At 46.3% G+C, this 26,289-nt stretch overlaps 1 pseudogene; it reads left to right on the forward strand.

Moving 5' to 3' along the window:
• On the forward strand, positions 1-24,734 carry LOC122668552 (annotated as a pseudogene).
• The last annotated feature ends 1,555 nt before the right edge of the window (positions 24,735-26,289 follow it).

A 26,289-nucleotide genomic window follows, 5' to 3' on the forward strand; every position in this document is an offset into this window, starting at 1 on the left:
ATGACAGGGGAGTTCTTGAACAGAGACACGACTGACATCGAAGTAGCCATGATCACAGCCAAGTAATTAACACACACACAGAAAAGAGAAAGAAAAGAGCAAATAAAACCCCAAATCGGAATCAAAGGCTGTAATCTCAACTTCAAACTAAAAACTGAAAAACCCTAAATCTAAAACTACCAAAACTACAGTTGTAGAAGAAAGTAAACACAGGTTTTCAAGACCAAAAAGCAGATAACCCGAGCTTAAAAATAAGCCAAGAACGCAAACATCACAAGGGAGTTAGTGAAACAGGGGAAATAGGAAACTCAAAACACTCAAGCAAAAAACCCAACAATCGATGAAGTTAGCTATTAAATCATTGAGAAAGAGAGGGAAAAAAAAAGAGTCCAGCTGAGAGTTTAGACCTGGGGGAGAAATTAATCCATTTGACCCTTTTATTTTTCTTGAACAAAAGTCAAACCAAATCCAATATTTTTATGGATTCTTATCGAGATGATCTTGAAAGTAATTCCCGAGTCTTTTTGGTTACTTTAATCTCAATTGTATTCATGTTAAGGTCGACAGAAGGTTACACCATTAAACGGAGTTGGGGAAGATGGTTTTTTGAATGATTTTAAGGTTTTTTTAGATTTTCATTTCAAATCCTAAATTATTTGGGGAAGATGAGGCCAATTTGGTCATTTTACTCATTAAATTTGATGGATTTTTATCAGAGAGGCATTTTGGTCATTAGATTTCCTAGAACTAACGGTCTAACATCTCAAATTAACAGATTGGACTAAAGTGCTATACTATTTTGAAAGTAGAAGAAATTTACAATTAAAAAATTTGTAAGAAAGCATTAAGACAAATGGGCATTTTCAAGGGGTCATTTGTCAAAAACCCTTTTTTTATTAAACTCTGATTTAAAAAAGGGCACAAGCAGAGGCACAACATGCAATATTTCTTTCTTTTTATCCGGACGAAGAAGGCCTACTGCAAAATTTCCGCTTTGGAAGAAAGCATTGGGTCGTTGGCTTATGATTTGACCGCATGTTTGTTAACGGCGTCATATGTTCACCGCTCCACTCTGATACTTAGTTAGTAAGTTCGGGAACGGCAATTGAACGGGAACGGATACGTACGGCAGTTAAACGGATTAGACGGTAATAATACTTTTCAAAAATCCAGCTTCATAAAATGCATACGGTAATAATACGGTACGCGTTTAATACGGATATAATACGGCATAGACGGCAATAATACTTTAAAAAAAACGGACATATATTCATTATATAACATGCATTCACCACCTAATAAACAAAATAATATCATGATTTTATTAACTAAAATAAACACAATAATATAATATGCTACATAACATCTCTAAGATTATCATTTAACATACCAAAATATCAATAATCTACAAGAAATGAATGTAGATTGTCTGAAAATGACATGAGCAAGTTGAAAGACCAGAGAAACAAGAGGAGAGTACAAGACTTAAGTGCCGCTTTGTTGAACGGAGATGGCGAGGATGATTGGAGATGGAGGGCGGCTACTTTTGCCTGCTACGGTTGGATGTTCAACGCAAATCGAAAGGGACGAAAGGGAAAGTGAAATCGTTTCCCTAAATTCTAATCTTTTGGATAATTTTTTTTTTATAAAAAAAAACGTATAATACGTGTATTATTCGAGTATAATACGTGCTTGCTTAAAAAACGCATTTTTTTATAAAAATACGGGAAAATACGGGAACGGGAGTATTATACGTTTAAAAATACGGAAACGCGTATAATACGCGTATGATACGCGACTTTACTAACTAAGCTCTGATATCCCTCACATGCCAGCACCGAAGGACGGAGAGAGAGAGAGAGAGAGAGAGTACAAAAAATTAGATGCCAATGATGTTTTGGCTTGATCTCAGTATGATCGTAGACAGAGTTGTTTGGAAGATAAGGACCCGTGTAATCAACCCCTTGTAAGGGAATATTCATGGGATGCTGTTTTGATCCTTTATTTATTTTCTATCCATCTTCCTTTTACGTCTTTATACTTCTCTTAATTCTTTTACTGGCATAGTCTCTATCGGATCCATGTAGCCGATTCCATTTAGTTGGGATAAGATTATGGTTGTTGTTGTTGTTGTTGTACAGTTAAATCTTCACTGTTGAACTCTGTTCTTTTTAGGGGATACCCCTTCAAAGGGTTTCCTTGAAAGGGCACATTCCAAATTAGTGCCTTAGAGCACTCTCAAGTCTCAATAAGGGCATGTCTTTACGTAGAAACATATCCATACCAAAAATGGGCTCAAGACCATGTCCAAGACAAAAAGAAGTCAACCAAAAAGAAAAAGTCTAGCTCATATATCCTCACCCATGCCCCCACTCGGTTCGACGCGCATGTGTGAAAAAGCACCCCGAACCCCCAACACATTGATGAAGGGAGAATCTCTCGTTTATAGGGGTGTAATCTTGTTTATAGGGCTTACACCCCTAAAAAACCCTATCTTTTATATATATATATATATATATATATACATCTCCTCTTGCCCATCTCTAAGCAATATGAGACTAAACTCCTAAAGCAACACACTCACGTGGGAGACAAAAAAACAAAATAAGATGTATTTTTAATTCCATTACCAAACTATACCTGTATTGTTGCCCAGCTCAAATTCCTTTTAATTGATTGTCATTGAAAACATAAATCTTGGGAGAGGGTTCTCTGTGGTATCATACATTGGAGGGCAACGATGTTAGTTCATGTGAGGAGGAGAAAGGAGAGAGATAGACCCAGAATTGCTACCATTGCTACCATACCTTATCCTAGCGGCTCAGACAACCTTATCCATAAATATTTTGGCTGGATCCTACTTGCAGCTAAAATAAAGGGAAGGAAAGTGAAACCAAATAATGGGAAAGGGTTGGACATGCCCCCTGCTCCAAGTAAGTAGGCGGCCTAGCTCAATGGGAAGGGTGGGATGGGAGGGGCAAGGTGGTCTTTTCACAAGGGGGAGGGGAGAGAGATAGATACAAGGTGGGCACCTCAACAGCGTGCCCACCCTTTTCCCCTTAATAATATTGCGGATGAGAGTTCCTCACACTGCCAATGTAGGGAGGAATCTACAAGCCACATCAATGGGTGTCCTATAACAATGTATCATCCATATAAATTCACATTTTCAAAATTGATATACGAGAAAATAAAATAAAATAAATTACGAGAGGGAAACTCCACAGTGGCTGGTAATAATTTTTTCTTATATTAAAATAGAATGTTTTATAATTATTATCTACAGTGTAATTTTAGGGATAGGGTTCTTGAATAATTGGCAAAGAGGACCGCACCAATGAGGAGTGTCAGAATTGTTTCATTAAGAGGATGGCAATGAGGCTATTTTATATGAAGAGCAAACAAATAGATAGAGAGTGTGAGCTAGTGTATCTAGTGGTTTAGAGAACTTTTTCCCTTAATTTTAAAATAGGGTAAATTACACATCACCCCCTAGTTTTCTAACAAAACTCAAATTACCCTTGGTTTTTGAATATACTCATCCGTCCTCCTCTATAGTAACGGTGTTAGTCTGCTGTTAGTTATTGGTGTGAAGGGACTATTTTACCATTGTACTAAAACATTAAAATTAAATTTACAATACTACTCCTCAAAATCTATGTTTGGATGTCAAGAGTAGTTTAGGAATTTAAATTTATTTAACTAGCTGACATCATCAATTAACAGTATAAAACTACCTGTAGGGACTAATTTATCATATTGGGGGCTAATACAGTGGTGATTTGAGTATTCTCAAAAACTAGGGGTGATGTGTAATTTACTCTTTAATTTTAATATTATAAAATTTAGTTATTAATTTTTAGATGGAGGGATTCATACGCTACCCGCTTTTGCTGGCGTCTTATATATTATGCCAATAGCATATAGCAAAATGGTATACTTAATGAAGAGAGAGAAGGGAACCCACATATTTAATGAGGGGAGAGAGGAGGGAGAGAGGAGAGAGACTATAAATGACATTTAGGGTATCTAAATATGTTTGGGATACCTAAACTAAGATAACATTAATTGATTAATAAAAAAAAGATTATTTTCAATTTTACCCTTACAAAGTCTTACTATTCTTCTTCTCATCCTCAAGTAAATTTATAATGTTGTTCAACATAATGTAGACACCTGATTTTTGTCACCCCCCTGGCGATGACGATACACAAAGGACCGACGACTTCTGTCTCAGACACAAAAAAAAAAGAGAGAATGTGTAGACTTGGCCCATGAAAAAGCCCATTGGTGCCAAGCCCATAAGGGGGTGCCACATGGCATCCAAAGGGAATCAAAAAAAAAGGATAAAAAAAAGAAAAAAACTAATAAAACCTTAACCTATTAAAGGGGGAGGGTAAAAAAGGAAAAGAAGAAAAAAAATTTCTAAACCTAAAAGAGGGAAAGACTAAAATGGGAAAGAAAGTCTTTAAAAAAAAAAAGATACCTAAACCTAAAAGAGGGAAGAGGTAAAGTGGGAAAGAAAAGAAGGGCGAGCGGTAGCAGCGCTTGAGCGCTGCCATTATAAGGTAATGGTAGTAGTGCTCCATCAATCTGAACTGTTGATTACCATCATCTAATCTGGAACGTTCATTTTTCTAGAGCACATTACCTGCTCTTTACCCACATAGCCGGTGAATTATTCATCTCTTGCAAACACGATCCCCCAAATCTGAGCAGTCTTCTCCTACAAACACGGTCCCATAAATCTGAACCGCATTCATCTTCTTTAGCAAACAACCTCTTCCTATTCTTCACTGATCTAAAACTGTAATGGCATTTCATTCCAACCTTCCAAAGGTGGAATCCTAACTTAATATTGAAGATAGAAAGAGAGGCAGCAAATACCCATCGCTATTCAAAGGAAAACCATCGGCGGTGGCCCAATCCACTCTCTCAGGCTTGGTTTATACGGATCTTGCTCAGTGATTCTCCTTTTATTACTTATTCCTTCTCTACTTCATTGATTCTTTATTTGAAACTTTTCAGCTTAAGTTCAAAGTTCTGTGATTTTATGGTTTCTTTACAAAAAAGAAACCTGAGAAAATTTTGATTTTATGGTTTCTTTCAATTGGTAGAAATGATGGCTGGATTCCTTCCCCTTCTTCTCCGATTGATATCCATTTATGATACATACGTCAGTGGTTTTCACTGACGGCTTAATTTGATTGAAAAACAAGTGTTTGTAAATGGGGTTTCTATAGAATTATTGAAAGAAGAACAAATGACTCCTTTGGCATTTGAGTATGTGACGGATTGGCTGGATAGAGTTCCCCAAATGGTTAGGTTTCCATTTCATGTTTGGAAGGCAAAACCTCTCATTCTATCTTCAATATTAGGATTCTATTTCACTTTCGAAGGCTAGGTGAAATACCATTAGGCTTTTCAGATTGGTAAAGAAGAAGAAGGGTAAGGGATTTAGGGGATCGTGTGTGGAAAAGAAGATGAAGAAGGTTATCATTTTGTTTGTCCTTTAAAAAATTCAACGGCTCAAATTTTATGTCAGAAAATCAATGACTAAGATTGATGGAGCACTGCCATCAATGTTTTATTATGGCAGTGCTTGAGCACTGCGACCTTTTAGCCAACGGTAAAACATAGATGGAAAAGGTTCTCTCATTTTTACTCGGAAAGTGATGTTTTCTAAAGGGAGAATGTTTTCTAGGTGAGACGTAGAGGCCACACCCAAGCATAACAAGGGCTGGAATGACCACCATGCCTCTCATGTATAGTAAAAATTTTGGACAACGACATATCCTTTTTCTTGGAACCATTCGTCCCATTGGGGGGGGTGCTCTCTGATGAAGTTTGCTTCACGTGCTTTTTCTCTTGTAGCTTTTTTCTCTGTTTTCCCATGGCCACTGGTGGCCCACAGGTGGACCACCTTGCCCTTCCTTCTCCCCAAGCCCTAACTAGGCATGACACGCTGGATGAGGGAAGGTCGTGGGCTAGTCTCTTTGGAGGGGGGCGATGACAGGATGATTCTGTGTCTATTCCCTTCATTGAACCGCGGGTAATCGAGGGGAAGAAGTGGCGTGCTGCAACCCAGCTGATCTTTTGGAGGAGAGGGATTGGTGGGAGGCGGCTCTGGTTGGTTACGTTTTCGGCCAGCGTCCATCCTTCACCCTGATGAAGCGATATGCTAGGGAGAAGTGGGCTCATGTGGGTGCAGTTGAAGTGTATGGATTAGAGAGTGGGATCTTCATTTTTGACTTCCAAGAAGTGTCTCTGAGTCGCCAAATCCTGGACGAAGGGCCCTAGACCCTGGGATCTCGCCCCTTGATTCTCCGGCCGTGGTCTCCGGAGGTGTCTCTAATCAAGAAGGAGGAAACAACCCTCCCCATTTGGGTGAGATTATATGGTTTGAACCTGCATTTTTTGGGTAACTGCTCATTGGGCTGTATTGCTAGTGTACTTGGCAAAACCATTTGTATTGATCATCGAATGACAGTGCGGGAGCGCCTCTCTTTCGCTTTCTTCTGTGTTCTGGTGAACGCGACTAATGGTCTACCAGATTCTATTCCCATCGTCCTAGAAGATGGCACTCGGATATTGTAGCATGTTTCTTATGACTGGGCTCCCCCCCCCCCATTGCAGCTCGTGTAAGGACTTCAGCCATAATGTGAACTCTTGCCCTGCAGCCATTTCCAATGCTGATCCTGAGGCTCCTATTCCTCCTACGGGAGGGGTTACCAGTGCCAATGGCTGGAAAGGGAATGGGCGACGACGTAACCGAGGGAAGGTCTCTAAGGTGGCGCCACCTTCCTCCACCCAAGAGCAGCTGCGCCACCCTCTTGCGATGGATATGGAAGATTCTCCTATTTTGGAAGGTGAGAATAATCACATCCCTCTTGGCGCCGCCGCTTCTGTAGGCTTGACTGAACCTCACCAGCCCGGTTTGGAAGGAGAGAATAGTGCTACTATCCCTGTTATGGAAGCTTTGGATTTGCCCAAAGATCCTTTGAACAGTTCAATATACTTCATTACAGCGTAACCTTTTTTTATTTTATTAAATAAAGTAATACGACTAAATTTCCCATCGTCTCTCTTGCCTAGGAACATGACCATGGGCTAAGAGAGACAAACAAGTCTCACCAATGTGACGATGGCGGCGCTCAGCAGCACCTTGTTGCTCATGAGTGTGAGGGCAAGAGAGGCTATGGGAAATACCCAAGGTGGAGAAAAAATTGGGGAGAGTACGATACTCACCCCCCCAATCGGTTTGAACACTACGAATCTTGCGATCAAAGAGCCGTTCAACAAGCAATTGAAAGGTGTGAAAGGTAGAAAAGACATCAGACTTGTGCATAATAGGACAAAAGCTATGGATTCATACAGAAAAATGACAAATAAAAGTGAAAACACAATACCCTTGTTGGAGAGAGATCGGTGAGTTCTCCGATAGCCTCAATCGGGTTGCCGCAGAAAAGAAAGGAGGAACGTGTGAAAATTAAGAGTTGAGAAGCTGTTATTTAAAAAGGAATACACAAGGAGTAAGGAGGGAGGGAAGGAGGGAAGGAGGTGGCGGGTATAGAGAGAAGAGGGCCATCGCTTATAATATTTTCAAAAGTATTCCGTTTTCCGTTCAATTCCAAAAGATTCGGAATAAAGTTTCGTATTTCATACACGGATTCAGATCTTCTATGGCCTCTATAGTAGCACTCATTGTCCTACCCTGCTTTCTGGGGAGGACACGTGTAAAGCAATATATCCAACGACTACTTTTGAATTTTTCAAAATTTCTTTGTTAAAAGCGGTAACGTGTACGACCGTCTGACCTATTTTCGATCCATGGATTGTGGAGTTTGTTAATTCTCCACCCGTGTATTCTATACGTTGATTAAATAAAGTTGTTATTTCCACCAAAAATAATAATAATAATAATATTTTAATTCCAACAATTGGGGATAGATAGGACATGGTCTCCAAATGTTAAATTTCATAGTCTAATTCAATCAAATACCCCCCTTTTGTATTGACAAGCGTCCAATATATCTTAATGCATATAACACTATTTTAGACATTACTATGCACTTTCCTAATTTGACTAAAGGCAAATGATTTGAATTATAATTAAAAAAAAAAACATAAAATAAATGAGTCAAATTTGTTCTGTGATTATTAAATCATCACCTTTCATTACATAATTAATACAATAAGAGAAAAAGCACTATGTCCGGGAATGAGGCCTATGCCAGCATTTCCATAGTCTATCTCTCTCCTCCCCATATGAAAAGACACATTTGCTGTTATACCCACACCCCGGGAGTATAATTAATTATTATTTTCTTTCCGTGACGTGTAGTTACCGCTGCCATATATGCTGGTGAGATGTTCTCACTGGTGGTCAAACCCAGCTACATAATTATTGACCACAGTACGGATTTGCCTGTAGAGGAAACTATCGGGGTCATGGAGGACAAACCATGACGGCTAAGAAGTAAGTTCTAGCCTTTAATTTTATTTATTTATCTTTTTTCTTGATGCCCTCGAAGTGCGGGCCAAGGTTTGAACGGCCCGGGCTATTTTAGTTGGGTAGGAAATATTTTATTGGTGGGTCTCACTTACCTAGGGAAACATGTGAAGAGCTTAAGCCATATCATGTGAACCCATCTTTTAATTAGGCTCTTTCCTAATTATAACCAGTGGGCAGGCCCATTTAGTTTAAGAAGCCCATTGGACTCAAGTGGCCATTTAACTTATATGGCCCATTTAACTTAAGAGCCCATTTAACTCTATTTGACCCAAGGATGGGTTATTCCATTCCTAATTCCTAAATAAAATCATGGATCGACCCATTTAGCTCTTGACCCATTTAACTTAAAGTGACCCAAGGCCCATTTTCTAGAAATAAGACTAAAGGGGGAGAGAGCATTCATTTCTCTTTACTTCTCCCATCTAACCTAAATCGTGGAGGAGAGAAAGAGGAGTGAAAGAGAAAGGAGAAAATGAGGAGGAAGGTGGAGAAGCTTGGTTGGAGGTTGAGACCCCACTTCTTGGAGCCATAAACGTGGAGCTCTCCTATTCTTGGGGTAGGTAAGTGATTAAATCCTACACCTCTTCCTCTATTTTGGGTTTTAAGGTTTGGGGAAATGGGAGAGACTTGACCTAGGGTTCTCTTGGAACCCAAGGAATCGATGGAACCTCTAAGGCTATTGAATGGACCTAATGAAGCCTTAGAACCCTAATAGGCATAGGAAGAAGCTTCCTTGCTATTCCCTTGCTATTCCTATGCTTTTAAACTACTTGAAAATGGAACCCTTGGAAGAGGGTCCCTTGGATTTTGGACCTGCAGGTGTGAGGTTTTACATGTGGCTTAAGACCTGTAAGAAATCACCCTGAAATTACCTCCCTGAGAAGGCCCCTGGAAAGCTAGGATTTATGTGCGGTTTCACTTCCTGAGACAAACCACTTGTGCAACCGCACTTGACTGAGACTATTCTGAGCCCCTGCTTTTTCAGGATTTACCTGTGGTTTCAGGAATTGGGCGTGAGACCACCCATAAAATCACCCTGTCTCTGAAATCTTATACTTAAAAGAATTAAGAGAGACCTTTTGGGGATCCCTCCCTTTACTTATTTAACCCTATTCTTACTCTTTGTCTAGGTTTAAAACTCCCATCTTGTGGCATATTACTTAATCGCAGCGACAACTGTAACTTCGGGACATAACTTATATTGTGAGTAGATTTGCTTTGTTTGGGCTTGCTATTATTATTAATTTCATATGTACCATGCTATTAGTATATTTTATTAAGCATGATTGAGCATTTTGTATACTTTATTAAATGATTGATATGATGATGTTGTGGTTGCTTTCCATCCTTTATTAGGTTATGGTGTCGGTGAATGCCGGTGCCAAAACTGAACTGTATGCGTCATGCCGTTCTGGTACCCAGGTGCTAAACCAGATGAAAAGTTGATATACCCGGAATACCTCTCAGGACGATAGGACTTGCATGTAGTATATCTGCGGTTAGGACTTGGTACCCTTATGCTACGACCCTTACCAACAGGGGTTTAGGTGTTGGATAACCAGAGCCTGAATTCTGTGGTGTGAGAGAGAGCCAGTAATGGTAGTGATGGTTATCAAGGGGTTTGCCACTGGGATGTTTTGGGGGCATTGTCCGGCGTAGGCCCCCATATGACAATTGAGGATTCATTGTGGTGATGATAGAAGTGACCCACAGTGTTACCCAAGTTGTCACAGTAGCATATACCTCTGACTTAGTTGTGATGATAGGTGAAAATTTTATTTAACATATGCATGCATCATTGGACTATGTGATCTGTGTGTTTGTGCATCCCCATCCCCTTACTGGCTCAGTGGAGCTAACCCCCTTGTGTACACACTTTTTAGATTATGATGCAGGTGGTAGAGGAGCACCATGATCGATGTCCTCGAAATGATGTTGCCTACAGGGCATAATGATGGTTGGGACTTGGTCCCTTTTCTGATTATTGTAGGGCTTAAAGCCCATGTATAAATATTTATTGTTATACCCTTGGTGATAGTTATTAGATGGTCTTGGGAAATATATTAATTACAGTATTTATCATTTAGCCTTTGAACATCTTGTAACTATTTGATTTTATACACTTCCGCAAAACTACTGATCTTTTAGAATGTAATATTCCCTTTCCGCACTCTGATATTATATTACTTTAATATTGGTTATGACTGTGCGTTGGGACACTGTGTCAATGATCCTGGCAGTTTAATGGGATGACACGCGTCGTCCTAGTCACGCCTTGTATTGTATTATATTTCTTGTCTGGGATGGGGGTGTGACATTTGCCCCTTGTTTTGAGGAGGAGAGAGGTAGATACATGAAAGTGCTGGTGTTTTTTATAAAAACACTACTGGACAGAAAACTGCTTCCTAATATACTAATCCTTGGCTATCTGATCGGCTATGGTGGAGGCTACTACCGATGGTTATGATGCTTTAATGGTAATGTCTGATCATAAAGACATTATCTAATTTCTTCAACAAGGTGGTGGTACCATATTACTGGAGGTTAAGCCAATCTTGGATAATATCATTTATTTGTCATCCCTTCTTTCTTCTTGTATTTTTTCTTATGTTCCAAGGGAGCAACATAGCTTTACTAACTCCCTTGCAAGGAGGGCTTTGTCGGTAACGTGTACAATAGTCTAGCCTATTTTCGATCCATGGATTGTGGAGTTTGTCAATTCTCCACCCGTGTGTACTACGAACCTTTATCCCCTCAATTTACCTGCCCGTCAATTTCCTCAATTCCATCTAATAGGGGGAGAAATGACCACCCTACCCCTTGCTTGAACATACTAGCCAGGTGGGGTGCCTCTATTAGAGGGAATTGAAGAAATTGACGGGCAGGCATATTGAGGTGATAATTTTCTGTGTACTACACGTTGATTAAATAAAGTTGCAATTTCTACCCAAAAGAAAAGAAAATTAATATTTCTGTTGCGTCAAGAAATCGTCGAGCGGTCCTGCGAGTGCCGCCACCTGCAAGTGGACCAAGGGGTCAATAGAGAGAACCGGTGTGGTTCCGGCCTAGGGCTCTCTGATGCCAAAGTTAGATCTCCTGGCGCAAACAGATGAATAGTGATTATTCAGTATGAGTTTAGATGTCCCCAATGGGGTTGTGTACCTTGCCTTTTATAGTAGCATATGGCGGTGTGGAGAGTCCCAGTTTGATGGCGATTGTACCGTTGAGTGGATAGAGGCCCTGGGTAACGGGGCTCTATCCTGATTGGCCATCTCCCCGTGGGAGGGAGTGTCCTGGTGGCATCAGGATCCTTGGTGGATAGATACCCGCGTGTGGTGATAACGTCCTTGGTGCTTGAATCCGTCTGGGTGACGTGACCTCTAAGCGGCGGTCCAGAGTCCTGATAGTGGCATGAGTCTTAGCGATACGATCGGATCGTAGATGGGTAGCCCCCACCTCACGTGCCCACGATGCTGTGCCTGGGTGCAGGCCGCGCCTGGGTGAGGCCCGCCTAGATGTGTGGCCATGCCTAGGTGAGGCCGTGCCCGCCTGGATGTGTGGCCGCGCCTAGGTGAGGCCGCGCCCAAGTGGTGGCCGCACCTGGGTGAGGCTGCGCCTAGGTGAGGCCGCGCCTGGATGTGTGGCCGCGCCCGAGGGGTGGCCATGCCTGGGTGAGGCCGTGCCTGGGTGAGGCCGCGCCCTAATGTGTGGCCGCGCCTAGGTGAGGCCGCGCCCTGATGTGTGGCCGCGCCCGAGTGATGGCCGCACCTGGGTGAGGCCGCGCCCCCGGGTGCTGGGACCTGGTTCGTTCTCCTTGGCTATGGAATGGGTCACCTGTGACACATGGCAATCGTTGATTGGCCTGGTGAATATTGGATGTATCATTTGCCCCCCACTCTCTTGGGATAGGATGTCCAAGAGAGTAAGTGCCTTTGCATAGTAAGGGGTCTGCTGCGAATAGACTTTCCTTGTGGGGTTTGTCTGTAAATCCACTAATGAGGTAGGAGAGGTTGGGGGTTCAAACCTTTCCTCCTACACTTTTTGTTTTTTTTTTTTTTTTTTTTTGTAGGTATATGTTCCTTCCTCTCACTTTCTCTTCTTTCACTTCTCATTTCTCTTTCTTACTTTTTGTCTCCCCTTTTGCTCTCCTTTAATTCCCCCTTTGCATTCCCCTTTTTGTCTTTTGTCTTCTCTTTGGTGCCCACCATGTGCTTGTTTTTGGGTCACCTCCACTAGTATCCACTTTGCTTGATTTTGGGTCTTTGTGTTTGGGTTGTGTTCTCTTGGTGCCTTGGTTTGCTGGGAAGGCTTGAGTGGTGCTTGGCTTGAGTGCCTTGCCTCTTGTGACCTCTATCCCTTGATTGTGCCTCGTGGTGTGGCTACGTCATTGCCGTGTGCTTGTCCTTCCGCGAGGTCGCCTTTTTTCTGAGGTAAATCGATCCCCTTTCTTTCTTTTTCTTTTTTTTTTTCTTTTTTTGTAGGGTGGCTCCTTGGTGAGGCCGCGCCTGCGGGTGTGGCCGCGGTGAGGCCGCGCCTGCTGGTGTGGCCGTGGTGAGGCCGCGCCTGTGGGTGTGGCCGCGGTGAGGCCGCGCCTGCCGGTGTGGCCGCGCCTCGGTGAGGCCGCGGTGAGGCCACGCTTGCGGGGGTAGCCGCGCCTCGGTGAGGCCGCGGTGTGGCCGCGCCTGTGGGTGTGGCCGCTTGGCGGCGCTGGGGTGGCCGCTCCTGGGGTGGCCGCGCCTGGGGTGGCCACTCCTGGGTGTGGCTGCACCTTACGAGGGTGGCCGCCTGGGTGGCCGTGCCTGGGTGTGGCCCGCGCCTTACCGGTGGTGCCGCGCCTATGGTGGCCGCGGCGTGGGTGTGATGGACCCTCACTCTTCTTCCCTGTTCTTCCTCTTGTATGTGATGGATCTGCTGTTTATATTTTGCAGGTGACATTCCTTTCATTTTTCTTGCCAGCTTCGGGGAGATTGCTTTCTCGAGTAAGTAGTTCGTTCCCCTCTTGTCCTTCATGTCGTTCCCGGGTGACCTTGGCCCTGCTTCAGTCGGGGTTGGATCTTTAGAGGAGCGTTCCCCCGGATCGCCTTCTTCTGTGGGTACTCCCTCCTCTATACCCTCCCCTAGTGATACTGATGGAGGAGTGGGACCTTCTAGTGTCTTCGGTCGCAGCCCTCTGGGGCGGCATCCTCAACCGCTGGTCCTGCTGATAGGTTAGGCCCTGTTGCTAGCATCTTGTCACCTTCTGACTTGGTCTCCCTCCGTGAGGAGTTCCATATTCCCGTCGAGGTCATGTTGCGTGCTCCTGGGCCTGGCGAGTATGCATTCTCTCACCGTGCGGGTGAGGTCTGTCTCTACCGTTCATTTTTTCTCCAGGGCCTTCGCCTTCCTATCCCTCGCTTCGTCGAGTTAGTGTTAGAGCATTGGCACCTCACCCCTGGGCAGGTGTTGCCCAACTCTTGGAGGGTGATCTTGGGTTTCTATATCTTCTTCGCCCGCCTGGGGCGTGCCGCCACTGTTCCCCTTTTCTCCCACTTTTATCTGTTGAAGAAGGGGAACCATGGATGCTATCACTTTGCTCGCCGCGTGCTCAAGGGGCCCTATGCCATTGTGGAGCTTCTCACGGGGATCACTAGTCACGTGAAGTATTGGAGGGATCGCTTCTTTTTTACCACGGTCCCCCGATGCCCATTACGGATCGTTAGGGAAGTTATTGACCTTAAGAGGGTCAACCAGGGGCTTGAGCTGAGTGATTTTGAGGGTGACTCCCTCAAGCTGTGCCTGAGTCGCGATCCGTTCCACGTCCAGGAGTTGGACTCGGAGGCCTTCCTGTCTCTCTGGAAGCTGAGTCCTGGTAAGAGCATTGTCTTTTGTACTTGATTGGCATGTTGGTATTTGAATGTATATGTCATCCGATTGGTTGGGCGGTCTATGCAGTGGATACGCGTCCGGACTTCAGTTTGCTTCGCGGCAATCTACGGAGGAAGGCCGCTTCTCAGGGTGGTCCGTCTGCTGGAGTGACCGACGTTAGTGGTGCCCCTGCGCCTGTGGTTGTTGGAGCAAAGCGGAAGGGGGGACCAGGACATGCCCGCGTGACGAGCTCTGGCGTGCGGGTCCTCCTTCCCCGTACTTCTCCTGGTGACGATGGCATTTCAGGCTCTGTGCCTCTGCCTCCCGCTGTTGTTCCTTCCGGATCTTCTGTATTGCCCCTTTCCAAGGGGAAAGGTGTGGGTTCCTTTGGCGGTGCTGCCACTGATCTTCCCACGCTGGGTGAGTCCCTGGTGATCACCTTAGGCGTGCCGGAGGGCTCGACCTTGGCCGAAGCCGGCATGTCACGGGAGTGGGTGGATAGGGGCAGGCTCCCTACCGCGAGGATGGCCTTGCAGAGGCTTAGCGATGCTTGTCTGGCTCAGACCCTCTACCATGATATGGCTTCGGTGAGTTATTCCTTCTCTGTCTCATCATGTCCATTGCTCCATTTATTTTTATAATGTTTTATCGCTTGCCTTGTTGATTGTAGGTCCATCACCGTATTGCTGAGGCGGTGCTTCGACTGGAGGGTCACGCTTCTCGTGAGGTACAGATATAGCGCACCCTGCGTGACGTGGAGAGGGAGCTCCAGGGTCAGATCGATGCCCGTGAGAGGGCCGAGGCTGACGCGCAGAGGGTGTCGGGGGAGCTCGCGGTGGCGTCCGGGAAGCTCCTAGAGGTGTATGAGGAGCAGCGTGTGACCTCTGCTGGTGCGATCGAGAGCTCGGCTAGGGTTCTTGCTTTGGAGGAGGAGCTTCATTCATTGAGGGGAAGGCATGAGGCGGAGCTGGCATCTGCAGGTGAGCGAGCTGTAGCTGAGTTCCAGACATCCTCTGCGTTCTCGACGCTGTATCAGGCGCAGCTTCAGCCTGCCTATGAGGGAGGGGTCCGGGACTTAGCGGCTTGTGTCCTGGAGGTGACCCCCGATTATGACTTCTCTGTTTTGGGGTTCTCTGAGTTTGCTGAGGCGCTTCCGGGTGTAGCTGTGGTGGAGAGCGTCCCGGTGTCAGAGGTGGAGGTTGTCCTGCCTGAGGGGGTGCAGCTGCGCATCCTCTTGAGGTGGACATGATGTCCCCTGCTGGGCCGGAGGTGACCCATCCCTCTGTGATCCCTTGACCCCACGGCTGTATGGATCCTGTAGACGTCTCAACCTTTTTCCTTTTTTGAACTTGAATTTGTAAATACTATGACTTTTCTATGTGATCGCTTTTGATCTTCTTTGACTGCATTGTCTCTTGGTGGTTGTTTGCGCGTTGATACTCTCTGACCCTTGGTAGTCATAGGATTTTGTTAGTGGCGTCGTGCCTTGGTGATCCTCGGACCTTGGTTGGTTATCGCCTTAGGCGTAGAGCCTCAGTGTTGGCATCTCGCCTTAGGCATGAAGCCTCGATGTTGGCATGTTGCCTTAGGCGTAATGCCTCGATGTTGGCATGTTGCCTTAGGCATAAAGCCTTAGTGTTGGCATATTGCCTTAGGTATAAAGCCTCAGTGTTGGCATATCGCCTTAGGCATGAAGCCTCAGTGCTGGCATGTCGCCTTAGGCATGAAGCCTCGATGTTGGCATGTTGCCTTAGGCATAAAGCCTCGATGTCGGCATGTTGCCTTAGGCATAAAGCCTCAGTGTTGGCATACCGCCTTAGGCATGAAGCCTCAATGTTGGCATGTCGCCTTAGGCATAAAGCCTCAGTGTTGGCATATCGCCTTAGGCATGAAGCCTCAGTGTTGGCATGTTTCCTTAGGCATGAAGCCTCAGTGTTGGCATGTCGCCTTAGGCATGAAGCCTCAGTGTTGGCATATCGCCTTAGGCATGAAGCCTCAGTGTTGGCATGTCGCCTTAGGATGAAGCCTCAGTGTTGGCATATCGCCTTAATGTAGTGGCCATGATTCGATTGAGTGGTAGAAGAAGACAAGTATTCTTGCAACATTTCTTTATTTTGAATGAAATTCACATTGTCCTTGATGTCGTCTACTGCTACTCCTACTGCTACTGCTTCTGTTATCACTACCACTACTGCTATGCTTCTACTGGTAGTACTTCTTCAGATGTTCTGAGTTCCAGGTACGGTCTACCTTCTTGCCCCCTGGAGTCTTCAAGCGGTAAGTCCCTGGGCGTATCTGCTTGGAGACTATGTAGGGTCCTTCCCAGTTGGGTGACAGCTTCCCCGCCTTCTGTGGCTGTGATGCACTTGTCCTCCGTAGTACTAAATCTCCCTAGTGGAATAGCCTTTCCTTGACCCTGGCATTATAGTACCTAGTAGTACGTTGCTGGTAGGCGACGTTCCTTAGTAGTGCTCTCTCGCGGACCTCATCTATAAAGTCTAGGTTCGCCCGCAGTCCGTCGACATAGGTACGTTCATTGAAGTGCAGAACCCTATGGGACATGGCGCAGACCTCTACCGGCGCCAATGCTTCAGTGCCATATGCTAGGCGGAATGGGCTCTCCCCTGTGGGCATCCGTACTGTAGTTTGGTATGCCCACAGGACGCTTGGTAGCTCTTCTACCCACTTGCCTTTGGCTCCTTCTAGCCTTTTCTTAACTCCTTCCAGTAGCGTTCTGTTGGTGACCTCCACCTGACCATTGGCCTGTGGGTATGCTACCGACACAGGCCGATAGTCGATGTTGTAGCTGTGATAGAATGCTTAGAATTTAGGGTTGTTGAATTGTTTTCCAGTGTCTGAGACGAGGATCCGTGGTACCCCAAACCTGTAGATGACGTCGTCGCGGGCGAACTTCTCCATCTCTGTCCTGTTATCTTGGCCAAGGGTTTAGCTTCAACCCACTTGGTGAAGTAGTCGATTGCGACGACCAGGTACTTTCTGTTTCCTGGTGCTACAGTGAAGTTGCCTAAGATGTCTAGTCCCCACATGGCAAAAGGTATGGGGTTGAGGATTGATGTCAGCTTGGTGGCGGGTAGATGGGGTACTGGGGCGAACAACTGACATTGCTCGCACTTCTTGGCATATTGGATGGCCTCCTCTTGCATTCGTGGCCAGTATAGTCCCTGGCGGAGGATTTTGTAGGCTAGGGCTCGTCCCCCCATGTGGCTTCCACATATCCCCTCATGGACTTCGGCTAGGGCGTACTCTGTCCCCTTGGGTCCTAGGCACCGGAGTAGTGGTGCTGTTGCCCCCCGCTTGTACAGTACCCCGTCTAGGATGGTGTACTTTACAGCTCTCATCCTGATCTTCCTTGCTTCGGCCTTGTCTTCTGGTAAGACATTGTTCTAGAGGTAGTTGAGTAGAGGGTCCATCCAGCTAGGTCCCTCCATTATCTCGTTAACTTGCTTTTCCTTATACGTTGGCTCATGCAGGATCTCAACATAGACTGCGCTGGCCAAATTTTGGAGTTCCTCATTGGCTAGCCTGGATAGGGCGTCAACGGCGGCGTTCTCCTCCCTGGGAACTCGAACCATCTCAAACTTCACGAAACCCTCGATCAATGCTTGAGCACGTGCTAGGTATGATGCCATCCTTTCATCTTTTGCCTCATACTCTCCATTCACCTGATTCACCATGAGCTGGGAGTCACTCCGGGTGGATAGGTGTGTGACTTTGATGGCTTTGGCCACCCGGAGTCCAGCTAGCAATGCCTCGTACTCTGCCTCATTATTGGATGCTTGGAAGGTGAATCGGAGAGCATATTGGATACGAAATCCCTCGGGGCTGGTTAATATGAGACCCGCACCGCTTCCTATCGCATTGCTCGACCCGTCCACGAACATGTCCCACGATCCGTGATCCTTCTCTTCCAGCTCCCCTGTTTCTGACTCGATCTCAGACAGGGTACACTCTGCAATGAAATCTACAAGAGCCTGGCCTTTGATGGCTGTCCTTGGTTGGAACCTGATGTCATGCTCACTTAGCTCCACCGCCCATGCTATCAATCTCCCGGAGATGTCCGGCCTGTGCAGTATCTTCTTCAGGGGTAGGTCTGTGAGGAATATGATGGTATGGGCTTAGAAGTATGGTCGTAGCTTCTTGGCTGCCATTACCAATGCATAGGCTACCTTCTCGATCCTAGTGTACCTGGTCTCTGCATCGATCAGGACATGGCTGACGTAATAGATGGGCCTCTGAACTTTGTCTTCTTCCTTCAGCAGTACTGCGCTGACCGCGACAGGGGTGGCGGCCAGGTAGAGCGGCAACTCTTCGTTAGGTTCTGGTCGCCCAAGCAGTGGTGGGCTCTCTAGGTACTCCTTTAATTCTTCGAACGCCTTCTGGCACTCTTTCGTCCATGTGAAATCTTTAGGGCTTTGGAGGTTCTTCAATGTTTTGAAGAATGGTAAGCACTTATCACCTGATCATGACATGAACCTGGAAAGGGCGGCGACCCTTCCATTCAACCTCTGTACTTCCCTGACCGTTCGAGGAGGTGCCATTTCTTGGATGGCCTTGATCTTGGATGGGTTGGCTTCTATTCCACGGACTGAGACCATGAACCCCAGGAATTTTCTTGACGTTACGCCGAAGGCGCACTTTGCAGGGTTTAGCTTCATCTGGTTCCTCCTCAGTACTGCAAATGCCTCCTCTAGGTCGGTCAGGTGTTGGCTGGCGTGGATGCTTTTTACGAGCATGTCATCCACATATACCTCCATGTTGCGCCCGATCTGCTCCTCGAACATCTTGTTGACCATCCTCTGATAGGTGGCCCCTGCATTCTTTAACCCGAACGGCATGACGTGGTAGCAGTAGTTTTCTTTGTCCGTCCGAAATGTGGTGTAAGACTCATCATCCTCACACATGAGGATATGGTTGTATCCGGAGTAGGTGTCCATGAAACTCAGCATCTCATGGCCGGCGGTGGCGTCGATCAGTAGGTCGATCCTGGGCAGTGGGTACTCATCTTTTGGGCATGCCTTATTCAGGTCGGTATAGTCGACACACATCCTCTACTTCCCATTTGGCTTTGGTACCATGACCACGTTGGTGAGCCAGGTTGGGAACTTCTCCTTTCTGATGAACCCTGATTGGCTTAACTTCTCGACCTCCTCCTTGATTGCTACTTGTCGGTCGAGGGCGAAGTTACGCCGCTTCTGTTGAACAGGCTTCCTGGTTGGGTCGACATGTAGTCGGTGTTCTACTATGGAACGTGATATTCCCGGCATGTCGGAGGTCGACCATGCGAAGACATCCGTGTTCACTTGGAGGAGGTGTCCAAGCCCTTCTTTCTGTTCCTTGTTTAGCAGCGAGCCAACTTGAACGACCTTGGAGGGGTCTTCTTGGCTGAGGGGCCAGGTGATGAGGTCTTCCACTGGCCTTCCCCTTCTCTCTGTCAGTTCATCTCTCTGGTCACTGACCATGCTCTCTAGGCAGAGTGCCATTCCACGGGTGTTGCCATTATTCTTTTTCATGAAGGTGGCATAGCACTCCCTTGCTTTCTTTTGATCTCCTCGGACTTCGCCCACCCCATTCTCGGTGGGGAACTTCATCTTCAGGTGAAGTGGTGATATGACTCCTCTAAGGGCTGTCAGTGATGGTCGCCCTAAGAGGCCGTTGAAGGACACCACGGACTTGACTACCATGAAATTCACCATGATGGTTACTTGTTGAGGGTGTACCCCGAAGGTGACGGGTAGCTCTATGGTACCTCTGATGGAGGCGGTGGCACCTGAGAATCCATTGAGATAAGTGGGCTCTGGTTTGAGCTGGTCGTCCCTGAATCTGAACTGTCGATAGCCGTCCAAGGAGAGTACGTCAACAGACGCCCCTGTGTCTATCAGTACCCTGTGTACAGGTCGATTGGCTACCTCCACCTGTACTACCAGGGCATCTTCATATAGGAAGTTTAGTCCTTCCAGGTCTTCATCCGAGAAGGAGATCACCGCCTCGGTCTTGGCTATCTTGTTGGGCTTCTCTGCCACTCCCACGAACCTGGCATGAGCTTTAGCTTTTCTGGTGGACTCTTGTCCCGGTCCTCCAAGTATGGTGAGGATAGGAGGTCCCTTGGTGCCACTAGGTTCTGTTGCATCTCTCCGCTCTTCTGGGTGGTCTCTCTCTTGATCTGTTCTTCTTTCTTCTCGTCTCGGTTCCACTCTGTCTCCGTTGCGACCTCTATCTCCTTGACCTGAGCGGTTGTCACGTCTCCCCTTCACATACTTGTTCAGGCTTCCTGCTCTTACCAGTTGCTCTATCTCTCTCCTCAATTGATAGCACTCCTCTGTGTCGTGCCCATTCTCTTTGTGGAAGAGGCAGTATTTGTTAGGGTTCCGCTTCTCTGGTCCTGCTAGCATGGGTCGTGGCCAATGGAGTAAGTCACGATCCTGGATCTGCATGAGTATCTGGGACCTGGTGGTGTTCAGTGGTGTGAACTCAGGGGTGCTTGCCCTCTAGCTTCTCTCTGGGCGACGGTCTGTCCTCCTAGATGGGCGGTCGCTCTTCTCTTGTCGACGCTCTGTCCTCGACCTCTTACCCTCTTCGCGGTCATCAGGTGCTGACCTCTTGTTGTCTTGTGGATTGGCCTCGATTATTTTCATTCTAGCTTGTAGTACCTCAGCCATATTTGCAAACTCGTTGCACCGCTCCAAGAGCTCCTTCATAGTCCCGGTCTCATGACGTGCCAGGTCCTTGATCAGGTCCAGGTCCCTAATACCTCCTACCAGGGCTGCATGCTGTGTCTGGTGATCCAAGTCTCGAACCTCCAGGGACTCTTTGGTGAACCTGGTAACGTATTCCCTGAGAGATTCCCCAGGATTCTGTACCACATTCAGTAGATTGACGGTGGTCTTCTTCTGCTTGACGCTGCTTTGGAAGCGGGTGACGAACTGTTCACATAGCTCTGCGAACGAGCCTATAGATCTCGGTCGTAGCCTGGAGAACCAGGATGTGGCTGCTCCCTTGAGGGATGCCGGGAATGCTCGACAGGAGACCACGTCCGACCCCCCATACAGCGTCATCATGCCATTAAAGTAGTTGATGTGGTCATTGGGGTCAGTGGTACCACTGTAGAGTTCAAAGGTGGGTAGTCGAAACCTGGAAGGTAGTGTGTCTGACATGATCTCTGCCGAGAAGGGGTGTTGCCCAGGTATGGAATGAGTCTCGCCTTTGGCCTGCTTCTTCAACCCTTCCAGCTTCTCATCCAGGTCGCGGAGTCTTTGATCGAGCTCCTCGTCCCGTGTCTGCCCCCCACGCCTGGCCGGACGTTCACTGCGACCCCGTTCACGCTCTCTCCTGGATGTCCCCTCCCGCCTTGAGTGTTGGTGGGATGGGGAATGGTCACGCCGTGATGAATCCTGTCGTGAAGGTGAGGGGCTTTCTTCTCTATAGGTCCGGCTTCGTCGTGGTATGTGACTTTCTTCCAGTCGTCCGTCGAACACAGACCTCCGGACCGATCTCTGCGGGCTAGACACCCTCGCCCTGGGTGTTGGCGTCCTCCCATGTTCTGACCGTGGTGAGAGGTCCCTTGTTCTCCTGGGATGCTGGGAAGGCTCCCCCCACTGCGGAGTGGGGGTCGCTCGCCACGCTAGTCTCCCTGATCTCACGCCCCTGGGAGATGATCTCCTAGGGTTCGGCTCTTGTCGAGGTACGGACTCCACCCTTGCTGATGGTGAAGTCCTTCGACGGTGAGACGTCGCACGCTGCGTCAAGTATTCTCGAAAGAGTCGTTGTTCATCGAGGATCTGTCGTTGCAGGTCGTTGATCTGACCCACAGTGGCTGGAGCATTGGGGTCAGGTGTCACCTCCACCACCACATCGTCGGCCTCGTCGTTGTTGGGCTCGGCGATCACGAACTGGTCATTAAGGGGGATCTCTTCCTCCAGAGGGACATGGTCCTGGTCGTTGGCTCTGCGGCGAGAGCACTCTGGGGGTGGTGATCCATTCCTTGCTCCGTTGTTGGTGGTGGTAGTCTTCCTTCATGCCATTGAATGAGTATGGAAGCGAGCTAGTAGCTGTAATGGCTAGCGTCGTTCCCACAGACGGCACCAATCTGTTGCGTTAAGAAATCGTCGAGCGGTCCTGCGAGTGCCGTCACCTGCAAGTGGACCAAGGGGTCAACAGAGAGAACCGGTGTGGTTCCGGCCTAGGACTCTCCGATGCCAAAGTTAGATCTCCTGGCGCAAATAGATGAATAGTGATTATTCAGTATGAGTTTAGATGTCCCCGATGGGGTTGTGTACCTTGCCTTTTATAGTAGCATATGGCGGTGTGGAGAGTCCCAGTTTGATGGCGATTGTGCCGTTGAGTGGATAGAGGCCCTGGGTAACGGGGCTCTATCCTGATTGGCCATCTCCCCGTGGGAGGGAGTGTCCTGGTGGCATCAGGATCCTTGGTGGATAGATACCCGCGTGTGGTGATAACGTCCTTGGTGCTTGAATCCGTCTGGGTGACGTGACCTCTAAGCGGCGGTCCAGAGTCCTGATAGTGGCATGAGTCTTAGCGATACGATCGGATCGTAGATGGGTAGCCCCCACCTCACGTGCCCACGATGCTATGCCTGGGTGCAGGCCGCGCCTGGTTGAGGCCCGCCTGGATGTGTGGCCATGCCTAGGTGAGGCCGTGCCTGCCTGGATGTGTGGCCACGCCTAGGTGAGGCCGCGCCCGAGGGGTGGCCATGCCTGGGTGAGGCCGCGCCCTGATGTGTGGCCGCGCCTAGGTGAGGCCGCGCCCTGATGTGTGGCCGCGCCTAGGTGAGGCCGCGCCCGAGTGATGGCCGCGCCTGGGTGAGGCCGCGCCCCCGGGTGCTGGGACCCGGTTCTTTCTCCTTGGCTATGGAATGGGTCACCTGTGACACGTGGCGATCGTTGATTGGCCCGGTGAATATTGGATGTATCAATTTCAATTCTTATAGTTGAGGATAAAGAGGACATGGTCTCCAAATGTTAAATTTCTTAGTCTAATTCAATCAAATACCCCCTTTTGTATTGGCACGCATCCAATATATCTTAATGCATATAACACAATCATGTGGAATTTCACTTTATGTTATCCCAAACTATAAAGTCATCCATTTCCTGAAAGAAATTGGCATTCTAATGGTTATCTGTGAATATTTTCCAATTGCCCTTATTTATTCTTATTTTTCTTTTAAGCACATATTGGGCATTTTTAGAGACCAAGCATACAAGTGAATTCTTGTTTTTTTTCACTGCTATCCCTAATAGTGATTCAAATTTTTGTATTGCTAATGCTTGCACAATTTTTCTGTTCGTGCTACTTGATTTCACCTAAGCAAAAGAGGAACTTTATCTCATCTAGTGAGATCTTCAATTGTTTTGGTGAAAACTTTGCAGGATGAAGCAGGTGGAGGGTTAGTGTTTTGGCATCCAAAAGGTGCCATATATAGTGAGGCACATAATAGAAGATTCATGGAAAAGAATGCACATAGAACATGGTTATGACTTGCTATACACCCCACATGTGGCAAAGGCAGACCTCTAGAAAATCAGCGGTCATCTGAACTTCTACAAAGAGAATATGTATGATCAAATGAACATTGAGGATGAACTTTATCAACTTCGACCGATGAACTGTCCCTACCATATTCGGTATACAAACGGAAGCTACACTCATATAGAGACTTCCCAATTAGAGTTGCTTGAGTGGCATCGTATACCGGTATGAGCTTTCGGGAAGCTTGCATGGCTTGTTCCGTGTAAGAGGTTTCACTCAGGTACACCTCTGCCCATTGAGGCTAAGAAACACCTTGGAGTCTATTGTTATAAAATTTTTGTTGGCATTACGTAAACTTGTGACACAGCTGCTAGAACAACTTAGATTTGTGACGATATCCAACAAGAGGATGTTCTTGAATTACAGGATGTAATTACTTTTAATCCTTTGCAGGACGATGCACACATATTCTTCTTAGAGAATGAGATCAAGAATGAAATTAGGGGTGTGCTGGATCTAACTGAAGAGATCTTGCTCCAATTTGGCTTTAGCAAGCATGAAGTGAACCTTTCCACAAGACCGGAGAAAGCTGTGGGATCTGATGATATATGGCAAAAAGCAACAGTCACTCTTAAAGATGCATTGGATGATAAAGGTTGGGACTACCTGATTGATGAAGGTGGTGGTGCTTTTTACGGTCCAAAGATTGATCTCAAAATTGAGGATGCTCTTGGAAGAAAGTGGCAATGCTCAACTATGCAGGCAAGTTCTCTATTAGAATGAGTTGCAATTTGCTAAAAGTGCTAACTGAATCTTGGTTTCAAATGGACGTTTGTCCATCTTATCTTGGGGCAACTAAGACCTTTGCAGAGTCTTTTTCTTAAATGTTTCCTTAGGGGATGAGGTCAGTGAGTTATCTGCATTGTCCCGGTCCATTCCAAGGTGGCTGGACACTATTAAAGAAGAATTTCAGAGCGACCAAGAGCTAAAGGAACTTGATAGATTATGCATGAAAGGGGAGGTTGTTGGCCTGTGGGCCTATCATGAAGGAGTTCTTTTCTTCAAGAATCTTACATATTTGAGTAAGAACTCGCCTTCGCTCTCTGAAATCATTAATGAATTTCACTCTAGCACTCATGAAGGTCTTCATAAGATTATTGCATAGAATTTCGTTTGCTTTTTATTGGAAAGGGATGAAGCAGCAAATCAGAGAGCATATCTGATGCAGCTCCAAGTGGGAAGAAGAAGAAGAAGTCCAGAATTAGGGCTTAGTTAGGGAGTCATAGATTAGGATTATTATTCTCCATACTTAGTTTATTTTCCTGTTTAGATTGAACCGGTTTAGAATTGGTTGCACCCAATTGATTCAATTGGTCTAATTTAAGTGAAGTGTTCCTATTGGCTAATTGGTCCTTAAATCCTATTGGCTAGCATGGAATCTTCTTTTAAATTAGTTGTTTTAAGTTAGATTCTTTTAATTTGAGTTAATAGGGGTAATTAAGTCTTTTTAGGGTTTTTAAGTTATTAGCTTTGTTTAATTAGGTCCCTTCCATGATTTTAAGAGAGGAGGTAGTTAATTTGTATTAGGATTTGGCATAAAGCCATATTATAAATAAAAACAAAATCGTGGAGGCTCCCCCACAGTTTTTGAATGAAAATTCCGTGTGTTTGCTGGCTGTCATTGCTTCTGTTCCTTGCTCCTTGAGAGTGTGTGCATCCTTGTAGGTTTATCAAGGTGGAAGGCATCGGTGGACTCCGGTTGACTCCTTGCGCCATGACGGCTGGGAAGATCTCTCTCTCTGAAGGTGGTTTCATCCTTCATCCTTCAAGTTGCTGTTGGTGGATTCCTGTGGTAAGTTTGAGTTTTAATTCTGTTTTTTCATTCCTTCTCCTTCCCCATTTGATCCCCCTTTATTTTTCTATTTTACTTTCATAAACCCTAGACTGCTGAATTCTGTCCAGATCTATTCCTCCATCAGAAATCAATCAAACTTAGGCCATAGCCTCCTCACACCATTGTCTACACTCGACCCTAGCTGCTGCCCATAATCAACACTCAAAACCCTGAATCCCTCTTCTCCATTAAGGCCCAGTAAATCCTAAAATTCCCACAGCACATTCTGGCCATCAGAATTGCACCATATTCTGGTCGAACCTCCCTCCCACAGTCCCCTACACTCGATCCAAAACCCTGCCCTAAATTCCCCTTAGAAACCCTAAATTTAGTCTATTTCATAATTCCCAAAACTCAAAACCCTAACCCTAAATCTACAGAATTGTAAAACCTAACCAAATCCTATTTTCTATATACCAAAATAACCCCCTAAACCTGCCTATTAAAACCATATAAGACCTATTCCAGAATTCTACAACCTAACCCTAGTTTTGACCTAAAACCCTAATTCTGCGCAGCCAACCCAGCA

This window comes from Telopea speciosissima, chromosome 7 (genome assembly GCF_018873765.1).
Source record: "Telopea speciosissima isolate NSW1024214 ecotype Mountain lineage chromosome 7, Tspe_v1, whole genome shotgun sequence".
Lineage (NCBI taxonomy): Eukaryota > Viridiplantae > Streptophyta > Magnoliopsida > Proteales > Proteaceae > Telopea > Telopea speciosissima.